Source organism: Phascolarctos cinereus, unplaced genomic scaffold (assembly GCF_003287225.1).
Source record: "Phascolarctos cinereus isolate Bilbo 61053 unplaced genomic scaffold, phaCin_HiC Scaffold_8;HRSCAF=390, whole genome shotgun sequence".
Lineage (NCBI taxonomy): Eukaryota > Metazoa > Chordata > Mammalia > Diprotodontia > Phascolarctidae > Phascolarctos > Phascolarctos cinereus.
The window spans coordinates 67,836,122-67,863,351 of NW_027556291.1; the positions used below are offsets into that span (position 1 = coordinate 67,836,122).

At 35.1% G+C, this 27,230-nt stretch overlaps 1 protein-coding gene across 5 annotated transcripts in view; it reads right to left on the minus strand.

The window, feature by feature from the left end:
• Positions 1–27,230, minus strand: part of LOC110203167 (uncharacterized) — a 61,618-nt gene that overhangs the window by 12,691 nt on the left and 21,697 nt on the right. Inside the window, exon 1 of one of the 5 annotated variants that reach the window (XM_078147745.1) lies at positions 274–352. The exons of the other annotated variants lie outside the window; for them this stretch is intronic. The gene's annotated coding sequence lies outside the window, so the exon portion shown is untranslated. Of the gene's footprint in view, positions 1–273; positions 353–27,230 lie in introns of those variants that run through there. 5 annotated transcript variants of the gene reach the window in all.

A 27,230-nucleotide genomic window follows, 5' to 3' on the forward strand; every position in this document is an offset into this window, starting at 1 on the left:
AAGTCAATGGAAAATGTATGGAATAGAAATGTTTTCAGTGTGCCTTTGGGGTTTTATTAGTGCTTAAAAAATAAACAGTACTTTTACCATACCCTTTTGGTTGTATGGTTATGAATGTGAGATTTATTTTTAAAGCATCAAAAGTCAGCTAAACTATATTAAATTGGAATAAATTACTAATTTCAGAGAATCCACTTAATTTTTGTTTTTTAATTTACTTAAAACTGGCCTAGTTGGGCCCCACTAAGAATATGTATTAAAGTAAATCTTTACCTTTTATGACATTTTTCATTCTAAAGTTGCTATCAGAGCTGAGGACTTGTGTTGTCAGAACCTTTCCAGCTATAACCTGCAAGAGTTTTTAGGACACTTCAAGTTCTGACTTTTTGTGTTCTAAGAGATCTCCTTTTCTTCTCTTTTAGATTTAATCTTACCTCTCTAGTTCTCCTCTCAATGGCTCCTCCAAGTCCTGCCATTCAGTAGGCTAAAATCCTACTGCTTCACACAACTTCCATTCTCAGTTTCTGAACATCCCCTGTTCTCTCTGCTCTAGTCCTGTCCAACTCTGACATTTCACTTTCGAAAGCCTTATCCAGTTCCCAATTCTAGATTTGAAATTTCCTTCAAACTCTGACATTCTAGGTTCTAAGTGCCTACCTTAATCTAATATTCCAGCTTCACTTTCCATTCCAAATTGAGACATTAAAGGGCAGGAATTAACCCAACTAGGAAATTTGGAATTCTAAACTCTGGGATTCCTCCAACATTCCCCCTTGAAAGATAGCAGGAAGTACTACAGAACATTTAATATCCTAAAGTCCATCTCAGCCACGACACATTTTGTTCTAATTCTGCGCCCTTGAAGGTTTTCTGACTTCATATTTTATGCCAAAAGGTTTCAATCAGAGGTAGAACTTACAATAAAGCTGGGAAATTCTGGATGAAGCTCACTCACATACCCCCTGGAAGGGTGCCTGCAATCCCAGCCATTCAGTATTCTGGGAACATTCACAGATATGACATTTTTAGATCTAAAGGAACACCCTTTTAAGACATATGGGGGAGGGGGAAAGGAGGGAGAGAAAGTATTTTTGCTTAATATTTTTATTGGTTTATTTTTTAAAAGCACTTTAATCTTGATGATATACTGATTTGCAAATGTAAGGCTATTTCCTTCACATGTGCTGATTTTAAAGCATCATGTTTTCACGGAAAAAAAAATAATCAATATTCTTTATCACTAATACTAATATGAGTAGAGATCTTTATCACTGACAGAATTGCACAGAACTGCATCGGTTTTCCTATACAAATTGGGGTGGGAGGCTTTCATGTGTTTTTTTGGCTGGCCCAAAAATGAGTGTTTTTATGATATTTTCATTTCAATCAGAAGTGGGAGTTAAAGCAAAGCTGGGAAATTCTGGATTTTAAGCTCTCACCCAACACTGAGGTGCCTCTTTGAATAGTACCTGGAAGTCCAGACATTCAGTGTTCTAGGAAACTTCACAGATATGATATTTTCAGATCTAAAAGAACACACTCCTAAGATCAATGTTGGTGGGTTTTTTTTGCTTAAGTTTCTTTTATTGTTTAATTTTTAAAAGGGACATCAATATTACCACAATATTGTTTTCATTGTCACTAATATTAATTTAAGTAGCAATCTTCCTCAATGATGGATCTGCATATCTGTGTGTATATGTGTGTGTGTGTGTGTGTATATATATATATATATATGTTAAACTGGAATATTTAATTGATCTTTCTATTGAAATTACCAAGAAGAGGTCAATATTTTGGCCAACTAAGAATATATACGAGCATACACTGATGCCACTTTTATGATTTTCAATTCTAAGGCCTATACTGAAGGCATCATACATGGATTCATTTAGTTACATTCCAGGATCTGGCCTTTGGAGGTATAAAGGCTCTTTTGGCTCTGATATTTCTTCTTCAAAGCATTTTCCTATTTCTCCTTTTTTTTCACCTTGGCTTCTCAGAAAGGCTCCAATTCTGTGCAATAATATCCTCCTATTTCTAACAATTTCCATTCTCAGCCCCTAAACATCTTCAGCTTCCCTGGTCTCTCCCAAAACTGACACTTCTATTTCTAAAACCTCATTCAGATCAGGATTCTAAATTATAATTTCCATCAAGCCTAAACATTGTAGGTTCTAACACAACTATCTGTTCAAGAATTCTGACTTCATGTTCCATGCAAAAATACTTTAATCAGAAGTTTGAGTCAGAAAATGGATGGGAAAGTTTGGATTCTAAGTTTTTGCCCACTATTACCTTGTGCCCTTATGGTACCAGCAATCTGAGACATTATGTGTTCTAGAAATCTTCACAGATATGACATTTTCAGAGCTAAAGAACACAGTCCTAAGATCTATAAGGTCTTTGGGGGCTTAAGTTTATTTTAATGTTTTATTTTTTAAAAACTCTTGAATGTTGCTCATATAATGATTTCCAAATATATTTTTCTTATAAATCTCGATTGTATAAAACTATGTTTTACTCAGGGAAAAAAATGTTCGATGTTCTTTATCACTAATACTATTGTCAGTAGTGATTTTTTTCTCAATGATAGAACTATACAGAATTGCACTGACTTTTCTGCAAAAAGTTTGGGGGTTTTAATAGGGATCTCTTTTGGCTTGCCAAAAAATAAACTATTTTCATGATTCCATTTTGGCTGTGTGCTTCAAAATGTGAGTTTCAGGGGGAGAGTTTGCATTGCTAATAAATATGAAAAGATAAACTGGAATAAATGCTGGATCTCATATGAAAAATTGACCTTGCTATTGAAATTACTTAGAAGAGGTCAATATTTGGGCCAATTAAGAATATATATGAGAATGTACTGGCACCATTTCTTAGACTTTCAATGCTAAGGCCCATGCCTGGGGCCATGGTTTATGAACTCAGAGGTATCATACAGGCTGATTTTTAGTGTATTCCAAGATACGCCCTTTGGAGGTATGAGGGCTCTTTTGGTTCTGATATCTTGTCTTCTAAGTGTTCTCCTACCTTTCCTATTCCTTTCACCATGACTACTCTGAAAGACTCGTGTTTCTTGACCTAAAATCTTCCTGTTTCTAACAATTTCCATTCTCTGAGCCTGAACATCTTCCACTCACCTGTTTCTAATCTCTTCCAACACTGACATTTCTGTTTCTACACCCTCATTCAGTTTTGGATCCTAAATTTTAAATTTTCATCAAGCTCAGGTATTCTGGGTTCTAACTCAACTACCTGTTCCAGAATTCTGACCTCACATTCCACACCAAAATATTTTAATTAGAAGTGTGGGTTAGAAAAAAGCTGGGAATCTGTGGATTTTAAGCTCTCACCCACTATCACCTTGTCCCCTTGAAGGGTACCTGGACACCCAGGCATTCAGTTTCCTAGAAATATTTATAGACATAACATTTTTAGAACTAAAAAAAAACCACACACCTTAGATCTATCTAGTTTTACTTGCTGAAGATTATTTTAATGCTTTATTTTAAAAAGTTATTGTTCATATACCAATTTCAAAATATGAGTGTATTCCTCTTACAAATGCTGGTTAATTGAGGAAGAATACTCAGTCCTTGTTAGCAATAATTCTAATTTCACTAGCAATCTTTCTCAATGACAGAACTCCCTAAAATTACATTGGTTTTCCTGTAAAGATTTTCGGGGTTTTAAGGAGTTTGAGGGGAATGGCCAAAAAAATAAACAGTATTTTATGGTTTCATTTGGGCTTTGGGCTTAAAAATAACAGTTATGTGGGGGATATTTTTGAACAGCCAATAAATATTAAAAGTTAAATTGAAATATATGATTGATCTCACAGAAAAAAATTGACCTTCTAGTTATTGAAATTGCCTAGGAGAGTTCACTATTCGGGGGAAACTAAGAATACATATAAGAACATATTGATGTCCTTAATGTGATTTTCGATTCTAAGGCCTTTCACTGAAGCCATGATTAACGAATTCAAAGGGTTCAGACATGGTGACTTGTAGTACATTTTAAGATCTGACCTAAGGACATGTAAGAGCTTTTAGGCTCTGATACCCCTTCTTCTAAGGGTTCTCCTACTTCTCTTCACCATGGCTACTCTGAAAGGTTCAAATTCTATGCACTAAAAAATCTGCTCTTTCTCAAAATTTCCATCTCAGCCCCGGAAATCTCCCACTCTTCTTGTCTCTCCCAACCAACATTGACATTTCTCTTTCTAAAGCCTCATACAGATCAGGATTGTAAATTATAAATTTCCATCAAGGTCAGATATTCTAGGTTCTAAATCGACTACCTGTTTAAGAATTTTGGCTTCACTATGCACACCAAAATATTTTAATCAGAGATGGGAGTTAGAAAAAAGCTGGGAAATTCTACATTCTAATCTGTCATCCACTATCAACTTGCCCAATTCAATGGTACCTGAGGGCCCGAACATTCATTGTTCTAGTGATCTTCACAGATATGACATATTCAGAGCTAAAGGAACATGATCCGGGGCAGCTAGGTGGTACAGTAGATAGAGCACTGGCCCTGAAGTCAAGAGGACCTAAGTTCAAATCTGGCCTCAGACCAAACATTTGACACTTATTAGCTGTGTGACCCTGGGCAAGTCACTTAACCCCAACTTAAAAAAAAAAAAGGAACACAGTCCTAAGATCTAAGGGGTTTTTTGGCTAAGCTTATTTTATTTTATTTTTTTGTTTTTAAAAGGCACTTGAGTATTGTTTATATACTGTTTTCCAAATATAAATCTATTTCCCATATAAGTCCTGATTACACACCATCATATTTTAATGGTGAAAAAATACTCAATTTTGATTATCAGTAACACTAATTTCAATAGCAGTCTTTCTCAATGTCTAGAATAGAACTTTATAGGTTTTCCTATAAAGATTTTGGGGGTTTTGATGTTTTTCCCCCTACTGGTCAAAAAAATAAACTATTCTGATGATTCCATTTTGGCTGTATGCTTAAGAATGTGAGGGGTTTTTGGGGGGGAGGGGAGAGTGTTGCATCATCAATAAATATTAAAATTTAAATTGGAATATATTATTGATCTCACATGAAAAATTGACTTCTTGTTGTTATTAAAATTACCTAGAAGAGAACAATATTTGGGCCAATTAGGAATATATATGAGAATATATAGATGCTGTTTATGGAATTTTCAATTCTAAGGCCCATGCCCGAGGCCATGATATATGAACTCCAAGGAATCAAATATGATGATTTTTAGGACATTCCAAGGACATGACCATAAGAACTGTAAGAGTATTTTTTGGGTCTGATATCCCTTCTTCTAAGTGCTATCTCACCTCTTGCATTCTCTTCACCATGGCTACTCTGAAGGACTCACTAAAATCCTATTTCTAACAATTTCCATTCCCAGCCCCAACCACCTCCCACTTTCCCTCTTCTAGTCTCACCCAACACTGACATTTCTGTTTCTAGAGCTCAGGTATTCCAGGTTCTACATCAACTACCTCTTCAAGAATTCTGACTTCACATTTCACTCACTCCATTCTTGGGCCCCTTCCAGAACTGAGGATTTGTGTTCTCCGAGCCCTCCCAACTATCACTTATGGTGGTTTTTGGGACCACCATATCTAAGATCTGATCTTTTGTATTCTAAGGGCTCTCCAACATCTGACATCCCTTTGTAAACTGTCCTATTGAACATATTCTCCATGGCAGCTCTCAAGCTTGATCTTCTGTGTGCTAAAATCCTATTGCTTCAGATAATTTCTCAGACACTGAACAAATCATACTCCTTCTGCTCTAGTCCCTAACAGTCTCTAACTATTCCCTAACTCTGTATTCATTGTCATTAGTAGCAATATAAATACCAGTCTTTACCAAAGAAAGACCTGTATGGAATTGCATTTGTTTCAGTGTCCAGGTTTCGGGGGAGGTTTTTGTGGCCAACCAAAAAATAGGCAGCACCTTCACCATACCTTTTTGGCTTATGGGTTGAGGATGTGAGATTTTTTTTTTAAGGATCACCACTGTGGAATATAAATTAAATTGGAATAAATGATCTCATACGAAAAATATACTTTCTTCCTGGAAAGTTGGACATTCAGTATTTTAAGAACCTTCCAAGAAACCACACCCTCCTATGAACTATAAGGATTTTTTCACTTCTATTTATAGGATTATTATTATTATTAAATGCACATATGTCTTACTGATATAATGATCTCCCAACATAAGTCTTCTCTCATATAAGTCTTCTGTATGTAACACCTAGTTTTTGCAGCCAAAAGTACTCTATATTCATTATCATTAATAGTAATAGCAACAGTACTCTTTGCCAAAGAAGGAACTGAATGGAATTGGATTTATTTGGTTTGTGTGTGTGTGTGTGTGGGGAGAATTATTTGGATAGCCACAAAAATAGAAAGTAATTTAGCTATATACTTTGACTTTGTGGTTTAAGATGTGGGTTGTCTTTTTTTTTTTTAAACCATCACCACTTGGTTAATATATTAAATTGTAATAAATTATTAATGTCATACAAAAAAATCTACTGTCTTATTTTTCAAATTAACTTAAAGTGGCCAATATTTTGTCCCACTAAGAATGTATAGGAAAATAGAACCTTGCCCTTCATAATGGTTTCCATTCTAAGGCCCCTTCAGAACAGATAATGCATGTTCTCAGAGCCCTTGCTGCTATGACAAATGTAAGATTTTAGGACAATCCAGGCTGACCTTTTATGTTCTAAGAGCTCTCCTCGTTCTGAGTGTTCTCATTCTCTTCTCCAGGTCTAGTCCCTGCCTTAACATTCTGTATGTTCAAATCCTACTCCTCCTGACAATTTCCCTTCTCAGCCTCTGAACATCTCCCCCTCTTTCTGTTCTAGTCCCTCCTAACACGGACATTCCAGCTGCTAAAGCCTCATCTAGCTCAGGATTTGGAAATTGAAATATCCTCCAAGCTCAGATATTCTGGGTTATTCTGGGTTCGAAGTGCCCTCCTTGATCTACAATTCTGGCTTCACTGCCCACTTCAAATTAGGACTTTTAGAATTTGGACTTAACGTCTGACCTAGGATGGTCTATAGTCTAAGCTTTCAGTCACATTCAACTTTCTTCCTTGAATGGTATCTGAAAGGCCAAAATACTGAATATTTTATGGACCTCTCAAGACCTGATATTTTTAGTTGTAAGGTTGCACTCAACCATAATCTAGATTAAAGTGTTTTTTTCTTAATTGCATTAATATCACAATGCAGATGGATCTTATCTATATACAGATTTCAAAACAGAAATTGTATTCCTTTCAAGTTGTACATTACACATTTTTTGGCCCCAAATATTCTTGATTCATTATTATTCACTGTAATATCAATAAGCAGTTTTGACCAAAGAAGGAACTACATAGAATTGCATTTATTTTGGTGTGAAGTGGGTTGGTTAGCTAAAAAAACACAACACTTTGCCTAGACCTTTTTGTAGTTGAGAACATGGGTTTTGTTTTTTTTTTTAAGCATCACCATTGTGTAATATAAATTAAATTGGAATAAATGATTGATCTCATATGAAAAATCTACCTTATTTTTTAAATTCCTTAGAACTAGAAAATATTTTGGTTCACTTTGAATATATATGAAAATAAATCAATGCCTATGATGAAAAACCATTCTAACACCTTTCCCAGAACTGAGGATTCATGTTCTCAGAGAGCTTCCAGTTATCACATAGGGTGGTTTGTAGCACATTCTACGATCTGAATTGTTGTGTTCTAAGGGTTTTCTTTGCCCTGATATCCCCACTCCAAAATGGGACATTCACAGGCAAGACTAATCGCCTAGCTAGGAAATTTTGTATTCTAAGTTCCAGGCACCTCCAACTTGCCCCCTTAAATGGTACCTGAAAGAGTGGATATTCAGTGTTCTAAGGCTCCTTTCGAGACATGACACTTTTGGTTCTAAAGACATACCATCCTAGTATCTAGAAAATTTATTTTTTAAAGTTTTTAATGAATTATTATAACAAAGCACATAATGCCTTACTGATATAACAATTTCAAAACAGTTGTGTCTCTTATGAGTCCTTGGAACATAAACACCTTGGTTTTTGGGCCAAAAATACTCTATCTTCATTGTCACCAATTAATTTAATATCAATAGTAGTCTTTAGCAAAGAAGGATTGGCAGGGAATTACATTTCTTTTGGTGTCCTGGTATATTAGGCTGTTTGGGGATTTTTTTTTTAGCTAGCCAAAAGATAGTCTGTACTTTCACCAAACCCAATTTTGGCTACTTGGTCATGGATGTAAGATTTTTTTTTAAGGTGTCACCTCTGTGTAATACAAATTAAATTAAAAAAAAAAAGATTGATCTATACAGAAAATCTAAATTCTCCTTTTTTTCTTAATTTACCTAGGACTGGACAACATTTTTGCCCACTAAGAATTTGAAATTTGAAATTAATCTTTGAAATTTACAACATTCTCCATATAAAGGCCCATTCCAGAGAAGCCCCTCCCCATTATCATAGGGTGATTTTTGGCATATTCCAAGATCAGTCTTCTTGTTCTTTAACGGGTTTTCTTTGTTCTAATATCCCTTATGTTAAGGGTGCTCCTGCCTCTCAATATGTTCTCCATGGCAGGTCCCAAGCTTGACATTCTTTATGCTAAAATCCCACTGCTTCTGACAATTTCCTTTCTCAGCCCATGAACATTTCCCACTCTCTGTGTTCTGGTCTCTCCTAACGCTGACATTTCAGCTTCTACAACCTCATCCACTTCAGGATTCTGGATTCAAAATTTCTTTCCACCTCAGATATTCCAGGTTCTGAATGTCCTCCCTGATCTAAAATGGCTTTACTTTCCACTACAAATTGGGACACGAAATAAGGGACTTATTGCATAGGTAGAAAATTCAGTATGCTAAGCTCACAGATGCTTCAACTTTAACCCTGGAATGGAATCTGGAAGGCCAGACATTCATTGTTTTAAGGATCTTTCAAGACATGACATTTTCAGCACTAAAGCCACACTCTCCCATGATCTGTATGGATACATATTTTTTTCAGTTTTTATTAATAGGATTATTATTACAATACGTATGTATCTTATATAATCATTTCAAAGTATAAGTCTTGTCCCTTATAGGTCTTCTTTACAAAAGACCAAAAGACTCTACCTTAATTATCTATTAGTATAGTACAGTATAGTATAGTAATATCAGTTACAGTTTTTAATCAAAGAAAGAATTACATGGTATTGCATTTTTTCTGGTATACAAGTGTTTTAGGTTTATGCAATTGTTATTAGGCTAACCTTTCGCCATATCTTTTTGGCCCTGTGGTTGAGGATGTCAGATTTTTTTTTTAAGCATCATCACTGGGCTAATATATCTTAAAATGGAATAAATTCTTAATCTCATATGGAAAACTTACTTTCTTTTTTTTAAACTAGCATTGGCCAAGATTTACCATACTAAGAATATATATGAATATAAACTCTTGTTATTTATGAGATTGTCCATTCTAAGACCCCTTCCAGAGCAGATGATTTCTGTTCTCAGAGGTCTCTCAGAAATCAAATATGGTGGTTTTCAGGACACTTCAAGATCTGACCTCTTGTGTTCTAAAGTCTCTCCTCTCTTTTGGAATCTCTTCTTCTAAATGTTTTCCTATCTCTCTCATTCTCTTCTTCATAGCAACTCCCAAGCCTGACACCCTGTGTGCTAAAATCCTATAACCTCTGATAATTTCCATTCTCTGCCTCTGAACATGTCCAATGCAAAATATAAATTAAATTGGAATAAATGATTTATTGAATATAAAAAAATCTACCACCTTATTTTCCAATTTATGGCCAATTTTTTGCCCATTAAGAATATATATATATATATATATATATATACATATACATATATATGAAAATAAATCCCTGTCATTTCTAATATTTTCAATTCTAAGGCCCTTTCCAGAGCCAATGTTCTAAGATACGATATGTGGAAGTTTTTAGGACATTCCAGGTCTGCTCTTGTGTGTTCTAAGGGCAATTCTTGCTCCAAGATCCCTTCTTTCAAATGTTCTCCTAACTCTCTCATTCTTTTCTCAATGGCTATTCTGAAGCTGGACATTCCCTGTGCTAAAATCCCACTTCTTTTGCCAGTTTTAATTATCAATCTCTGTACATTGCCCACTCTCTCTCTTTCTCCTTTCTAGTCCCTCACAGTTTTCACTTTGTTGTTTCTATGGCCTAAGATAGCTCAGAATTCTAGATTTGAAATTTCCTTCAAGCTCAGACATTTTAGGTTCTAAGTGCCTTCCCGCATCTAATATTCTGGCTTCACTATGTGTTCCAACTTGGGACATTCAGAGGTGGGACTTACCTTGTAGTTAGGAAATTCTGTATTCTAAAAAACGGGTACCTGGAAGGTACTCCATAACATTTAATGCTCTAAGAACCATCCCAGGCCTGATGTATTTTGTTTGAAAGTTACAGCCTTCTATGGTCTAGAAGGGTTTCTTTACTTGTTTATTTATTTGGATATTTTTACACTGCACATGTATCATCCCAATATAATGATTTCAAAGCATAAGTCCTGTTTCTTTGAAAGGCTCTGTACAGAACATTTTGTTTGCCAAAATGAGGCTACACTTATTATGATTTATATGATAACAATAACAGTCTTTACTAAAGAAGAAGCTGCAAGGAACTGAATTTGTTTTGGTGCACAAGTTTTTGGTTTTCTGTGGGTTTTTGGCTAGCCATTAAATAGACCATTCTTTCATCACATCTTTTTGGTGGTGTGGTTGAGGATATAAGATTTATTTTTGAAAGTATGACCACTGGGCTAACAAATTAAAATGGAAAAAATAATTAATTTCTTATGAAAAATATCTACTTTCTTCTTATTTTTTAAGTTATCTAGAAATGGATAATATGGTGGCCCACTAAAAATATATGTGAAAATTAATCCTAACATATATGAAAATAATCCTTGTCATTATGATTTTTTCAATAATTCTAAGGTCCTCTCCAGAGCTGATGATTTATATTCTCAGAGCCCTCTCAGGCATCACATATGGTAATTTTGAGGACACTCCAAGATCTGATTTTTTGTGTTCTAAAGGCTCTATTTGCTCCAATATCCCTTCTGCTAAGTGTTCTCCTAAATCTCTCATTCTCATTTCTCTGGCTAATCTCAAGCCTGACATTCTGTATGCTAAAGTCCTACTGCTTCTGATATTTTCCATTCTCAGCCTCTGAACATCTCCATCTCTCTCTCTTCTAGTTCCTCCCAATACTGGCATTCCATATTCTACAGCCTCATCCAGCTTTAGTCTGGATTAGAAATTGCCTTCAAACTCAGACATTAATCTAATATTCTGGCTTCACTGTCTACTTCCAATTGGGACATTTGGAGGTGAGACAACTTCCAAGCTAGTAAATGCTGTATTTTTCACTATTGGCCACTTCTAACTTTCTCCCTTGAATGGCACCTGGAAGCCCAGAAATTAAGTATTCTAAGAATCTTTCAAGACATGACATTTTTTGGATCTAAGGAAATGTGCTCATGTCATGTATAAAGTTTGGGGCTTTTTCCAGGATTATGATTGTTGGATTATTATTATAATGTACACGGGTCTTAGTGTTATATTGATTTCAAAATATGTCATGTCCCTTATAAATATTCAGTATATAACAACATGGGTTTTATCAAAAAAAATAATCTACATTGATTATCATTCATATTAATATCACTAACAGTCTTTAAAAAGAAGGAAGTGCATAGAACTGCATTTGTTTCAGTGTGAATGTTTTGGGGGTTTTCGAGGTAGGGGCTGACTAGTCAAAAATAGACAAAACTTCCACCATACCTTTTATAATTTTGTAGTTAAAGGTATCAGCTTTTCTTTTTAAAGCACCATCCTTGGGCCAGTATATATTAAATTAGAATGAATTAAATGTCATACAAAAATATGTTTTCTTCTTGTTTTTTTCTTAACTAGAATTGGTCAATATTTGAGCAGCCCACTAAGAATATATACGAAAACAAATCCTTTCCATTTGTTGTATTTTCCACTCTAAGGTGCTATCACACAGAGTGGTTTTTAGCAGAGTCCCAGATCTGATTTGTGTTTTGAGAGGTTTCTTTGCTCTGATATTCCTTCTAAGGGCTCTCCTCTCTCTCTCATTCCCTTCTCCTTGGATACTCCCAAGCCTGACACTCTGTGTGCTAAAATCTCACTGCTTCTGAACATGTCCATTCTCACCTACTAAACATCTCCATCTCTCTTTTCTAGTTCTTCCCAACACTGACATTCCAGAATCTACAGCCTCATCGAGCTCTGGATTCTGGATTGGAAATGTCCTTTAAGCTCAGACCCTCCCTACTCTACTATTCTGGGGATTCACTTTCCACTCAAAATTGGGACATTTAGAAACAAGGCTTGCCTCCTTGCTAGGAAATTCGGCATTATAAACTCCCAGCCATCTCCAAAATTTCCCCTTAAAGGGTCCCTGGAAGTACTATATAAAGTTAGTGATCTAAGGACCTTCCTAGCTCTGATATATTTTGTTCAAAGGTTTCACCCACTAAAAGTTTATTTTTATTTTAATTTTGTATTTTTTCTGTTTGTTATTGCAATTCAAAATGTCTTGTTTGTTATTACAATTCAAATATGTCTTGGCTGACATAATAATTCCAAAATATGTAGTATCCCTTTGCAATCCACTGTATGAAAACCTTTATTCATTTGCCTAAAAGACTCTGTATTGATTGTCACTAAAAGCAATGATAGCAAGCTTTACCAGAGAAAGAACTGTATGAAATTGCATTTGTACCAGTGTGAAGGTTTGGGGTTTGGGGAGGATTTTTAGCTTGCCACAAAATAAACAATACTTTCACCATACCCCTGTGGTTGGATAATTGAGGATGTGACTTTCCTAAAAGCCTCATCACTATTTACTATAAATTAAATTGGAATAAATAAATTATCTCGTGCAAAAATTTACCTTCTTATGTGTTCATTTACCTAGAATTGGCCAACATATTGGCCAACTAAGAATATAAATGAAAATAAAATAAATGAAATAAAAATAAATGAAAATAAAACTCTCCTTGCCATTTAGACATTTTCCATTCTGTGGCCCATTGCAGAGCAAATGTTTTATGTTCTCAAGGCCCTCCCAGCTTTGGCATATGGAAATTTTTGTAAAATCCAGGTCTGAACTTGTATGTTCTAACAGCTTTCCTTGCTCTGATAGCTTGTCTCCCATATGCTCTCCTAACTGTCTCATTTAGACCTAATATTCTAAAATTTTTTTGAAGAGTATACCCTGCTCCCTGTCTAGAAGGGCTTTTATTTTTTTATTTGAATATTATTAAAATACATGTGCATCTTGCAAATAAAATAATTTCAAATGTAAGTTGTATTTTTTTTAATCATCTGTATGGAATACTTTATTTGCCAAAAACTCCTACAGTGTTTTTTTTTTGTTAATTATTGTTAAGACACTGATTATTGTTAATAGAAATGACAATAGCATTTGTTAACAAAGAAAGAACTGCATGGAATTGCATTTGGTTTAATAAGAAGGGTTTTTTTTCTCTTTCTGAGTTTTCTGACTGGCCAAAAAATGGACAGTATTTTCACTATAACCTTTGGGCCATGTGGTTGAGAATGTGAGACTTGTTGTTGTTGTTGCTGTTGTTGTTAATTCTCAACACGGTGTCAGATTAATTAAATTGGAAAAAATGGCTGATGTCATATGAAAAAATCTACTTTCTTGTTTTCTCATTTACCTACAACTGGCCAATATTTTGGGGCCACTAAGAATAAATATGAAAATATATCCATTTAGGATATTTTCCATTCTAAGGTCCCTTCCAGAGCAGATGATTTCTATTTTCAGAGCCCCCCCAACCAGGCTATTACAGAAGGTTGTTTTTAATACGCTCCAAGATCTGACCTTTTGTGTTTTCAGAGCTCAGATATTCCTCCTTCTAAGGGCTGCCTTTCTTCTTCCCTTCCCTTTTCCATGGCTACTACCAAGCCTGACATTCAGCATGTTAAAATCCTACTTCTTATGACCCTTTCCATTCTCAGTCTCTGAACATCTCTCACTCTGTTCTAGTTACTAATCATGAAAAGCATATTTCCATGTCAGCCACATTGCAAATAAAGCAGAAAAGGTAAAAAATATTAAGTAAGTAGAAAAAAGTGATTTTCTAAGATCTCATCTACTCCAATTTTCCCAATTGAATGGCACTTGTAAGCTGAGACATTCAGTGTTTTAAGGCCCTTCCAAGACATGACATTTTTGGGTCTAAGGAAATACCCTTCGAGGATCTATATTTTTAAGTTTTTTTATTTGTGGGATTATTACTATTATAATGTTTTCAAATAATGATTCCCAATAATAAGTATTATTCCTCATAAATACTCTATGGATCAGCTTGGTTTTATCACCAAAAATTCTCTATATTTCTTATTATTAACAGCAGTCTTTACCAAAGAAAAAACTTCATGGAATTGTTTTTGTTGGTGTGCAGAATTTTTTTTTTGGGGGGGGACATTGGCTAACGAAAAATTAGACAGTCCTTTTTCTATATCCTTTTGGCCATGTGGTTTAAGACGTAAGATTTCTTTCTTTAAGCATCACTCGTGGGATGTTATATTAAATTGAAATAAATTAACAATGTCATAAAAAAAATCTGCTTCTTGTTTTTTAAAATTATTATCGGCCAATATTTAGGACCACTAAGAATATATATGGAAGATGGCAGTGTAGTAGAAGCACTACAGCCAGGCTCTCCCAACATTCTCCTCCAAACAACTTCAAAATAATGCTTCAAGTTGAATTCTGGGGTGGCAGAGTCAACAAAATAGTGAGGTGAGAGATTTTTTCAGGTCAAGACAACTCAGGAGGTCAGGAGGAAAGGTCAGTGACACTGACATAAGGGTTGGCCCAGAATGCATGTGTGGCAACACCAATGGTTGGCCTTGGAAGTATCTACAACAGCAGCTAGAAGGCCTCTCCTTCACCAAAGAAGGTGAAGGAATTGGGCAACTGCTCAAAAAGAGATTAAAGGAGACACCCCTGTACTAGCAGTTCATGTAAGACAGGCTACTGTTTGGTAACACAACTGCCCATACCCACTTCTGGGTCATAGTTCCAGGGAGGAGAGTAGCATTTTTAGTGACAAGAGATCAAAGGCTAAAAGGAGCAGTACTGATTTCAGAAAAAAGACAGTAGGGTTTCTGAGGAACAATAGTACTTGTGGATGCAAGAGATTGGGATCCTTCTTGGATAAAAATCAAAGCTCAGACCAGGAGAACAGTAAACACACTGCTTCCCAGATAACACCACCCTGGAAGCACCAAAAACTTCTAATACACCAGAACTAGCTCTGAAACGGGAGTATGAAAAAGCCTGAAGCTTGGGAAAGTACTTATCTTCTCAACCAGAGGAGTAAACCAGAGGGTAAAATAGACATAAAAAGAAGCTACCAATCATCCCTTGAAAGAGATCGCCAAATGAAAACTCCGACGGGAAAAATAAAACAACTCCTAACCAAATTCCAGAGCTCCCAGGTCAATAAGAAAATATGGCATCAGCCAGAAAGAAGCTGTTAACTTACCACAGAGCAATAGGCAGGATCACATAAGATTTAACATACATCATATTAAAGGAGCAGGGTTGGAATATGATATTCCGGAAGGCAAAAGATCTAGGATTGCCACCAAGAATAACCTACCCAGCAGAACTGAGTATAAGCCTTCAAGGGGGGAAAATGGACATTTAGTGAATAGAGGACTTTAAATAGTTCCTGATGAAAAGACTAGAAATGAATAGAGCATCTGACTTTTAAATATAAGACTAAAGAGAAACATAAAAGTAAATGAGAAAGAGAAATACTGAGGGACTCAATAAGGTTAAATGGTTTACATTCCTATATGGGAAGATAATATATGTAACTCCTAAGAAGTATATCAATATTAGGGTAATTAGAAGGAATCTGCAAAGATAGAGGGCACTGGTGTGAATTGATTCTGTTGTGCTCATCTAAGAAATGGAGGGATGAGAAAGAGGGATGCACTGGGAGGAGGGGAAAGGGAGAAGAATGGGGAAAACTGGCTCACATTAAAGAAGCGTGCCAGGAAGAGATTTTACAGTGGAGGGGAAATAGAGGATGAAAATAGGGGAGCTGGCAGTGCTTGAACTTCCTTCTCCTTTGAACTAGTTCAAAGAGAGAAGAAGCCATAGACACACTTATTTGGATATAGAAATCTATCTTATTGAACACGGGGGAGGATGGTAAGGAATACAGAAAAGGGGAGGGCTGATAAGAAGGAGGGCAGATTAAGGGGGGGGCAGTGGTCAGAAGCAAAACAGACTTTTGAGGAGGGACAGGGTGAAAAGAGAGAAGGATAAACAGAAGAAAATGGGATATGGGGAAATACACAGTTAGTTATCATAACTGTGAATGTGAATGAGATGAACTCACTCAAAACAGAAATAAATAGCAGAATGGAGTAGAAGCCAGAGTCCAACAATATGTTGTTTACAAGAAACACACTTGAAATAGAAAGGCATGAACACAGTTTAAATTAGGGGCTAGAGCAGAATCTATTCTGCTTCAGCTGAAGTAAAAACAACAACAACAACAACAACAACCAAAAAACCCCAACAAAACAAAACAAAAAGACAGCAGCAGGGATTGTAATCATGATCTCAGACCAAGCGAAAGTAAAAAACAGATCTAATTAAAAGAGAAGCAGGAAAATGACATTTTGCTAAAAGGCACCTTAGATGATTAAGTAATGTCAATAATAAACATACATACACCAAAATGGCAGAACATCCAAATTCTAAAGAAAAAATTAAACGAGTTACAGGAGGAAATAGTGAAACTATTTTAGTGGGGGACCTCAACTTTCCTCTCTGAGAGGTAAATCAAACCATAAAATAAATAAGAAAGAAGTTAAGGAGATAAATAGAAATTTAGAAAAGTTAGATATCATAGACTTCTGGAGAAAACTGAATAAGAAAAGAAAGAATTATACCTTTTTCTCAGCTGTGCATGGCACCTTCAGAAGAAGTGATCATGTTTTAGGGCATAAAATCTCATAAACATATGTGGAGAAACATATTAAATGAACTCTTTTTAGACCATAATGCAATAAAATTATCTTCACTAAATTCCTGTGGAAACACAGATTAAAATTATTTGGAAATTAAATAATCTAATCCTAAAGAATGAGTGGGTCAAAGAATAAATCATAGAAACAATCTATATTTCATTAAAGAGAATGATAATGAGATGGAATTGCAAGTGATTTCTACCAAACATTTAAGAAACAATTCCAATACTCCATAAACTATTTGAACAAATAGATAAAGGAGTCCTACTAAATTCCTTTTAAGACACAAATATGGTGATGATACCTAATCCAGGGACAGCGAAAGTGAAGGAAAGTGAAACAAACTATAGGCCAATTTCCCTAATGAATATTGATGAAAAAATTTCAAATGAAGCATAAGCCAGGAGATTGCAACACTATATCACATAGGTGATACACTATGACCAGGTAGGATTTATACCAGGATTGGAGGGCTGGTTCAGTAACAGGAAAACTATCAGTATAATTGATCATGTCAATAATAAAAATAACATGAATGATATGATTATCTCAATAGATGCAGGAAAAGCTTTTGACAAAATGCAACTTTCATTCCTTTTAAAAACACTAGAAATCTTAGGAATAAATGGAGCCATTCTTAAATTAAACAAGAGCAATCACTATCTGTAATGGGAATAAACTAGAAGCCTTCCCAATAAGGTCAGGAGTGAAACAAGGATGTCCATTATGACTACTAGTATTCAATATTTCACTAGAAATGCTAGCTATAGCAGTGAGGCAAGAAAAATAATTTGAAGAAATGAGAATAGGCAATGAGGAAACAAAACTATCACTCTTTGCAGATTATACTTAGAGAACCCTAGAAAATCAACTAAAACAACTAGTCAAAGCAATGAACAACTTTAGCAAAGTTGCAAGATGTAAAACGGACCCACATAAATCATCAGCATTGCTATATATTACCAACAAATTACAGCAGAAAGAGATAGAGAAATTCCATTTAAAGTAATTACAGATAACATAAAACATCTAGGAGTCTACATGCCAACATAAACTCAGTGACTATATGACCACAATTACAAAAATTTTCACAGAAATAAAGACAGATCTAAACAACTGGAGAAATATTAATTGCTCATAGATAGGTGAAGCCAATATAATAAAAATTTAAATTCTACCTAAATTATTTTACTTAGTGTTATGCCAATAAAACCACCAAAGATATATTTTACAGAGCTAAAAACAATAGGAACAAAATTCATCTGGAAGGTCAAGACCACCATGGGAATCAATGAAAACAAACTACAAAGGAAGGTAGCTTAGTATTATGAGATTGCAAGTTATATTACAAAGTGGTAATCATCAAAATAGTAAGGTACTGGCCTAAAAGACAGAGTGGCAGATCAGTGGAATAGATTAGCTACACAATACACAGTAGTAAATAACCATAATATGCTAGTATTTAATATACCCAAAGATCCAAACATTTGTATTCTTGCCCCAAATGCTTAGCTCCTTGGGTTTATCAAGCACTAGATTACTATAATCATTTATTACTATGTATTGTTTTAATTTTTTCAGCTACTTTTTAAAGTTAATTCTCTAAGATTCTCTATCATTATATCATCTGCAAAGAGGAACATTTTTGTTTCCTCATTGCCTATTCTCATTTCTTCAAATTATTTTTCTTACCTTATTGCTATAGATAGCATTTCTAGTAAAAATTGAATAATAGTAGTGGTAATGGACATATTTGTTTTACCCCTGACTTTATTGAGAAGGCTTCTAGTTTATTCCCATTACAGATAATGCTTGCTCTTGTTTTTAGATACATGCTACTTAGCATTTTAAGAATGGCTCCATTTATTCCTAAGATTTCTAGTGTTTTTAATAGCAATGGATTTGAAATTATACTTATAACTTTCCTAATTTTGAACCAGCCCCCATTCCTGGTATAAATCCCACCTGTCCTGGCTTATGCTTTATTTGAAAATTTTTCAAGAATATTCATTAAGGGGGCAGCTAGGTGGCATAAAGTCAGGAGGACCTGAGTTCAAATCCGACCTCAGACCAAACACTTGACACTTACTAGCTGTGTGACCCTGGGCAAGTCACTTAACATCAATTGCCTAAAATATATATATATATATACACACACACACACACACACACACACACACACACATACATACACCATATATATATATATTCGTTAGGGAAATTGGCCTATAGTTGTTTCATTTTCCTTCACTGGTTTAGGTATCAGCACCATATTTGTGTCTTAAAAGGAATTTGGTAGGACTCTTTCTTTATCTATTTGTTCAAATGGTTTATAGAGTATTGGAATTAATTGTCTCTTAAATTTTGGGTAGAATTCACTTGCAATTCCATCTCATTATCATTCTCTTTAATAAAATATTGATTGTTTCTAAGATTTGTTCTTTGACCCACTCATTCTTTAGTATTAGATTATTTAATTTCCAAATATTTTTTTAGGCAATTGGTGTTAAGTGACTTGCCCAGGATCACACATCTAGTAAGTAAGTGTCAAGTGTTTGGTCTGAGGCTGGATTTGAACTCAGGCCATCCTAACTTCAGGGCTGGTGCTCTATCCACTACACCACCTAGCTGCCCCACCCCCCAAATAATTTTTAATCTATGTTTCCACAGGAATTTAGTGGAGGTAGTTTTTATTGCATTTTGGTTTAAAAAGGTTTCATTTAATATTTCTTTTTCTCTGCATTTGTTTATGAAATTTTTATGACCTAAAACATAGTCACTTCTTGTGAAGGTGCCATGCACAGCTGAGAAAAAGGTATAATTCTTTCTTTTCTTATTCAGTTTTCTCCTGAAGTCTATGATATCTAACTTTTCTAAAATGTATTCATCTCCTTAACTTCTTTCTTATTGATATTACTTAATCATCTAAGGTGCCTTTTAGCAAAATGTCATTTTCCTGCTTCTCTTTTAATTAGATCTGTTTTTTACTTTCGCTTGGTCTGAGATCATGATTACAATCCCTGCTGCTGTCTTTTGTTTTGTTTTGTTGGGGTTTTTTGGTTGTTGTTGTTGTTGTTGTTGTTTTTACTTCAGCTGAAGCAGAATAGATTCTGCTCTAGCCCCTAATTTAAACTGTGTTCATGCCTTTCTATTTCAAGTGTGTTTCTTGTAAACAACATATTGTTGGACTCTGGCTTCTACTCCATTCTGCTATTTATTTCTGTTTTGAGTGAGTTCATCTCATTCACATTCACAGTTATGATAACTAACTGTGTATTTCCCCATATCCCATTTTCTTCTGTTTATCCTTCTCTCTTTTCACCCTGTCCCTCCTCAAAAGTCTGTTTTGCTTCTGACCACTGCCCCCCCCTTAATCTGCCCTCCTTCTTATCAGCCCTCCCCTTTTCTGTATTCCTTACCATCCTCCCCCGTGTTCAATAAGATAGATTTCTATATCCAAATAAGTGTGTCTATGGCTTCTTCTCTCTTTGAACTAGTTCAAAGGAGAAGGAAGTTCAAGCACTGCCAGCTCCCCTATTTTCATCCTCTATTTCCCCTCCACTGTAAAATCTCTTCCTGGCACGCTTCTTTAATGTGAGCCAGTTTTCCCCATTCTTCTCCCTTTCCCCTCCTCCCAGTGCATCCCTCTTTCTCATCCCTCCATTTCTTAGATGAGCACAACAGAATCAATTCACACCAGTGCCCTCTATCTTTGCAGATTCCTTCTAATTACCCTAATATTGATATACTTCTTAGGAGTTACATATATTATCTTCCCATATAGGAATGTAAACCATTTAACCTTATTGAGTCCCTCAGTATTTCTCTTTCTCATTTACTTTTATGTTTCTCTTTAGTCTTATATTTAAAAGTCAGATGCTCTATTCATTTCTAGTCTTTTCATCAGGAACTATTTAAAGTCCTCTATTCACTAAATGTCCATTTTTCCCCTTTGAAGGCTTATAAGTTTTGCTGGGTAGGTTACTCTTGGTGGCAATCTTAGCTCTTTTGCCTTCCGGAATATCATATTCCAACTCTGTTCTCCTTTAACATGATGTATGTTAAATCTTATGTGATCCTGTCTATTGCTCTATGGTGTGTGAACAGTTTCTTTCTGGCTGATGCCATATTTCCTCTTTGATCTGGGAGCTCTGGAATTTGGCTAGGAGCTGTTTTTTTTTTCTTTTTTTCTTTTTTCCCTTGAGAGTTTTCATTTGAGGATCTCTTTCAAAGGATGATTCTTTTGATTTCTATTTTACCTTCTGGTTCTAAGATATCATGGCAGTTTTCTTTGATAATTTCTTGAGATAGGATAGCTAAGCTCCTTCTTTTGACTGTGGGTTTTAGGCCATCCAATCATTATTAAATTATCTCTCTTTTGATCTATTTTCCAGGTTGTTTATCTAATGATTGTCCTTACATATGGTGGTCCATTGATCCTATCTATCCCCATGTCTTATTGCTCTTCAGGACCCCTGCTCCCTTGTGACGGACAGTACCAGTCTACACTCTGGAACTGTGTCCAGATATGGGTCATGGAGTTGCCAAATAGCACTCTGTTCAGTGCTAGCACAGAGGTCTCCTCAAATCTCTTTCTGACCAGTTGCCCAATCCCCTTACTTTTTCTGGGCTGAGAACTGCTGAAGCTGTTACTATTGCTGTTATCAACAACAAAGTCCACTAGTGTTGATGCTTCCTCTGCTCTGGGCCAATTCCCACCTAAGTTGTCTTGACCAGGAAAAGATTGCACCTTGAAATTTCCATTTAGCTCAGACAAGCTATGTCCTAAGTGCTCTCCCTGATCCAATACTTTGGCTTCAATTTCCACTCGAAAAATGGGACATTCAGAGGACAAACTTGCCTCCTACCTAGGAAATTTTGCATTTTAAGCTCTAAGCCACTTCCCCCCTTGAAAGGTAACTGGAAGTGCTCGATAATAATCAATGTTCTAAGGACTTTCCCAGCTCTGACATTTTTAGTTCTAGAGCTGCACCCTTTTATAATGTATAAGGTTGGGTTGTTTGTTTGTTTGTTTTTCTTTTTATTAACTGGATTATTATTGCCATGCAAATGGATCTAACTATGCTGATTTCAAAAAATAAGACATGTCCATTATAAGTCTTCTTTATGTAACATCTTTTTGTGGCCAAAAAGACTATATTCATTATCATTGACAAGAATATCAATAACAGTCTTTACCAAAGAAGGAAATGCATGAAAATGCATTTGTATCAGTGTGCAGGTTCTTGATGTTTTGAGGGGATATTTTTTGTCTGGCAAAAAAATACGCAGCTCTTTCACAATACCGTTTTGTCTATCTGGTTTAAGATTTGACATTTTTTAAGCATCATCCCAAATTGAGACATTTAGAGGAGGGACTTACATGCTAGTAAGGATATTCTGTTTTCTAAGCACTCTGCCACCTCCAAAATTCCCTTTTTAAAGGTACTGGAAGGTACTCCATAATATTCAGTGTTCTAAGGACCTTCTCAGACCTGATATACTTTATTTGAAGGCCAGACACTACTGTGGTTTAGAAGGGTTTTTCCCCAATTTTTAATTTATTTTGATATTATTAGAATGCATATATTTGATAGTATTACAACATCTAGCTGACAAAATTATTTTGAAGTATATGCAGCGTCCCATTGCAATCTTCTATACCGAACACCTGGTTTGTTAGCCAAAACACTCTATATTGTTTATCAGAAGTGTAATAAAAATAGTCTCTACAAAAGGACATGCATGCAATAGCATTTGTTTTGGCATGGAGATCTTTTGTTTTTCTGGAGGGTTCCGGTTAGCCATGAAATAGACAGTATGTTCACCATACCCTTTTGGTGATATGGTTCTGGATGTTAGATATTTTTGAAAATATCACCACTGGGCTAATAGAAATTGAATTGGAAAAAAAGAACTCCTCTTATACAAAAAAAGTACTTTCTTCTTGTTTATTAATTTACTCAGCACTGGCTGATATCTTAGCCCGCAAAGAATGTATAGTAAAATAAAACCTTCCGTGTGTGATCTTTTTGATTCTGAGATCCCTCCAGAGCTGATGATTTATCTTTTCTGAGACCTCCCAGCAATCACATTTGATGATCATTGAGGACACTCCTATTTCTGATATGTTAGGTTCTAACAGCTCTCCCCACTCTGATATTTTTTTTCTGTGGGTTTTCTTCTCCATGGCTACTCCCAAGACTGACATTCAGTGTGCAAAAATTCTATTTTTTAAAATGATTTCCATTCTCAGCCTCTGAACATCTCCAACTCTCTCTGCTCTAATTCCTCCCAAAACTGACATTGCAGCCTCTACTGCCTCATTCAACTTAGTATTTTGGATTCAAAATTTTCTTCAAGTTCAGACATTTTAGGTTCTAAGTACCTGCACTGATCTGATATTCTGGCTTCACTTTCCATTCCAAATTAGGACATTCACAGGCAGGATTTACCCTTTAGCTTGGAAAGTCTATATTCTAATCTCCGGATTTCCTCCAAAATTATCCCTTGAAAAGTACCTGGAAGTATTCCATAATAGCCAATGTTCTAAGGACCTTCCAAGACATAACATATTTTGTTCAAAAGTTCCATCCTGCTTTAGTTTTTCTTCTTTTTTTTCCCAAATTTTCATCTATTTAGATATTATTGCTCTGTACAATGTGTCTTCCCATTATAATGATTTAGAATTCTTAGTCATATCCCTCTGAAATCCTCTGCATGAAACACCTTGCGTATATGTCAAAAGGCTAAATATTAATTATCATTAAGAGTAAAATCAATAGAAGTCTATCAAAGAAGGAACTACAGGGAATTACATTTGTTTGGGTGAGGTGTTTTTTTTTTTTTTTCCCCTGGGGCTTTTTGATTTGGCCAAAAAATAAACAGTACTTTCACCATATGCTTTTGGCTGTGTGATGGAGGATGTGAGATATTTCTTTAAAGACTCACAACCATATAATATAATTTAAATTGGGATAAATGATTGATCTCATACAAAAAAAATTCTACCTTATTGTTTTTTAACTTTCCTAGAATTAGCCAATGATTTGGACCCACTAAGAATATATATGAAAAGAAATCTTTGCCATTTATGATAGTTTCCATTCTAAGGCCCCTTCTAGACCCAGTGATTTATATTATCAGAACTCTCTCAGCCATGGCATATAGAAGTTTTTATGACATTGTGGGTCTGACCTTTTGGGTTCTGAGAGTTCTCTTTGCTCTGACATCCCTTCTTCTAAGGGTTTTCCTACCTCTCTTAATCTCTTCTCCATGGCTACTTACAGGACCAACATTCTCCTGCTCCTGACAATTTCCATTCTCAGCCTCTGAACATTTCCCTCTATCTCAGTTCTAGTCCCTCCCAACACTGACATTGCAGGTTCTATAGTCTCATCTAGCTCCAGATTCTGGATTAGAAACTTTCTTCAGTCTCAGAGAATATATGTCCTATGTGCTCTGCTGAATCTAATATTCTGGCTTCACTTTCCACTCCAAATTGGGACATCCCAAAGTGAGATTTCTCCTAAAGTAGGAAATTCTGTCTTCTCTGCTCTCAGACACCTGCAACTTTCCCTCTTGAATGGTATCTGGAAGGCCAGACATTCAGTGTCAATAAGGACCTTCTTGGCTCTGACATTTTTAATTCTAAGGCCACACTCTCCTCTGATCTGTATGACTTTTTTTCAGTTTTTAATTTATTAGGTTATTATTACAATGCACATGTTTCTGATACAATTATTTCAAAACATAAGTATTCTCTTGTATCAGTTCTCTCTATGTAAATCATTGTTTTTTGGCCAAAAGTACTCTATATTAATTATCATTAATAGTAATAGCAATAGTAGCCTTTATCAAAGAAGGAACTGTATGGAATTGCATTTGTTTTGCTGCATAGGGTTTTGGGGTTTTTGAGGTTTCTTTGGATAGCCAAAGAATAGATAGGACTTGCAACATAACCTTTTGGCTCTGTGTGGAAATATGTGAGGGGCTTTGGAAGTTTTTTTTTTTAATTATCACAAGATATATTAAATAGGAACAAGTTATTAATATCATATGAAAAACCTACTTTCTTCTTGTTTTTTTTTAAATTAGCTAGAATTGGCCAATATTTTGGCCCATTAAGAGTATGTGTATATGTATGTATGTATATATGTATGCATGTATGTTTGTCCTAGCCATTTATAAGATTTTCCATTCTAAGCCCCCTCTTGGAGCAGATGATTCATGTTCTCAAATTCCTCCCAGTTATCACAGAAGGTGGTTTTTAGGACACTTCAAGATCTGACCTTTTATGTTCTAAAGACCTTCCTTATTCTGATAGCCCTTTTCTTTTTTTTTTCCATTTTATATTTATTTCCCCTGATTACTTGTAAAAACAATGTTAACGTTCATTTTTAAAAACTTTTGAATTCCAAATTTTCTCCCCCCCCACTGAGAAGGCAAGCAATTTGATATAGGTTATAAATGAGCAGTCATGTTGTGAAAAAAAAAAACAGACAAAAAAAAAAGAAAAATGAAGAAAGTAAAGAAAAAGCATGTTTCAATTTGCATTTAGACTCCATCAGTTCTTTCTCTGGAGGAGGATAGCATTTTTTTTCATCAGAAGTCCTTCAGAATTGTCTTGGATCATTGAATTGCTGAGAATGGCTAAATCATTCATAGTTGATCACCATACAATATTGTTGTTACTATGTACAGTGTTCTATTTCACTTTGCATCAGTTCATGTAAATCTTTTCTGGTTTTTCTGAGAGCATCCTGCTCATCATCAATTCTTGTAACACAATAATATCCCATCATAATCATATGCAACAACTTGTTCAGCCATTCTCTCCAACTGATAGACATCCCCTCATTTTTCAATTCTTTGCCACCATTAAAAGAGCTGCTATAAACATTTTTGTAAAAATAAATTCTTTTCCTTTTTTTTTTTAATCTCTTTGTGACACAGATCTAGTAGTGGTATTGCTTGGTCAAAGGGGAGTCATGGTATGCTTTTTGGACATAGTTCCAAATTGGATAGCCCTTTTTCTAATGGCTCTCCTAACTCACTGTCTTCTCCATGGCTACTCCAAAGCCTGCCATTCTTTGTTCTAAAGTCCCACTGTTTCTGATCATTTCCATTCTCTGCCCATGAACATCTCCCACTCTCTGTTCTAGTCCCTCCCAACACTGACATTCTAGCTTCTATAGCCTCATCCATTTCAGGATTCTGGATTAGAAATGAATTTCAAGTTAAGATAACCTAGGTTCTACCTTTCATCCCCAATCTAACACTTGGACTTCAACTTTCTATGCCAAATTAGGACATTCAGAGGGGAGACTTACCTCCTAGCCAGTAAATTCTAAATTCTAGGCTCTTTGGTACCTCAAATATTTCCACCTGAAAGGTACCACAAATATTCCATAATATTCAAGGTTCTAAGGACTGTCTTAGCTCGAATATATTTTGTTCTAGGGCTATATCTGCTAAAGGTTTTTTTTTTCAATATTTAATTTATTTGGATATTATTGCAGTGCATATGTGTCTTGCCAATATAATGATTTCAAATTATAAGTGGCGTTCTTTTGAAATTTTAAGTACGGAATATCTTGGGTTTTTTTTTCTTTACAAAAAGACTAGTTTTTCAAAAAACAAAATAATAGCAGTCTTTATCAAAGAAAGAACTGCATAGAATTACATTTGTTTTGCTATGCAAGGCTGTTTTTTGGTTTGTTTTCTTTCTTCAGGTTTTTAATGCGAGCCATTAAACAAACAGAATTTTCACCATATCCTTTCAGTGATGTGGTTCAGTAGGATGGATTTTTTAAAATTATCACCTTTTGACTAATATAAATTAAATTATTAAAAAATTGATGAATATCATGCCAAAGTGTTTTTTTTTTAACTAATTAGAACTGGCCAATATTTTGTGCCACTATGAATATATAATAAAATAAAACCTTCTAATTTATGTTAATTTTCGTTCTTGGGACTCTTCACAGCTGATAATTTATTTTCTCTCTTTTTTTTTAAAAATTTATCTTCTCAAAGTCCTCCCAGGATACACAAAACATGGTATTGAGGACACTCCTACTTATGATACCCTAA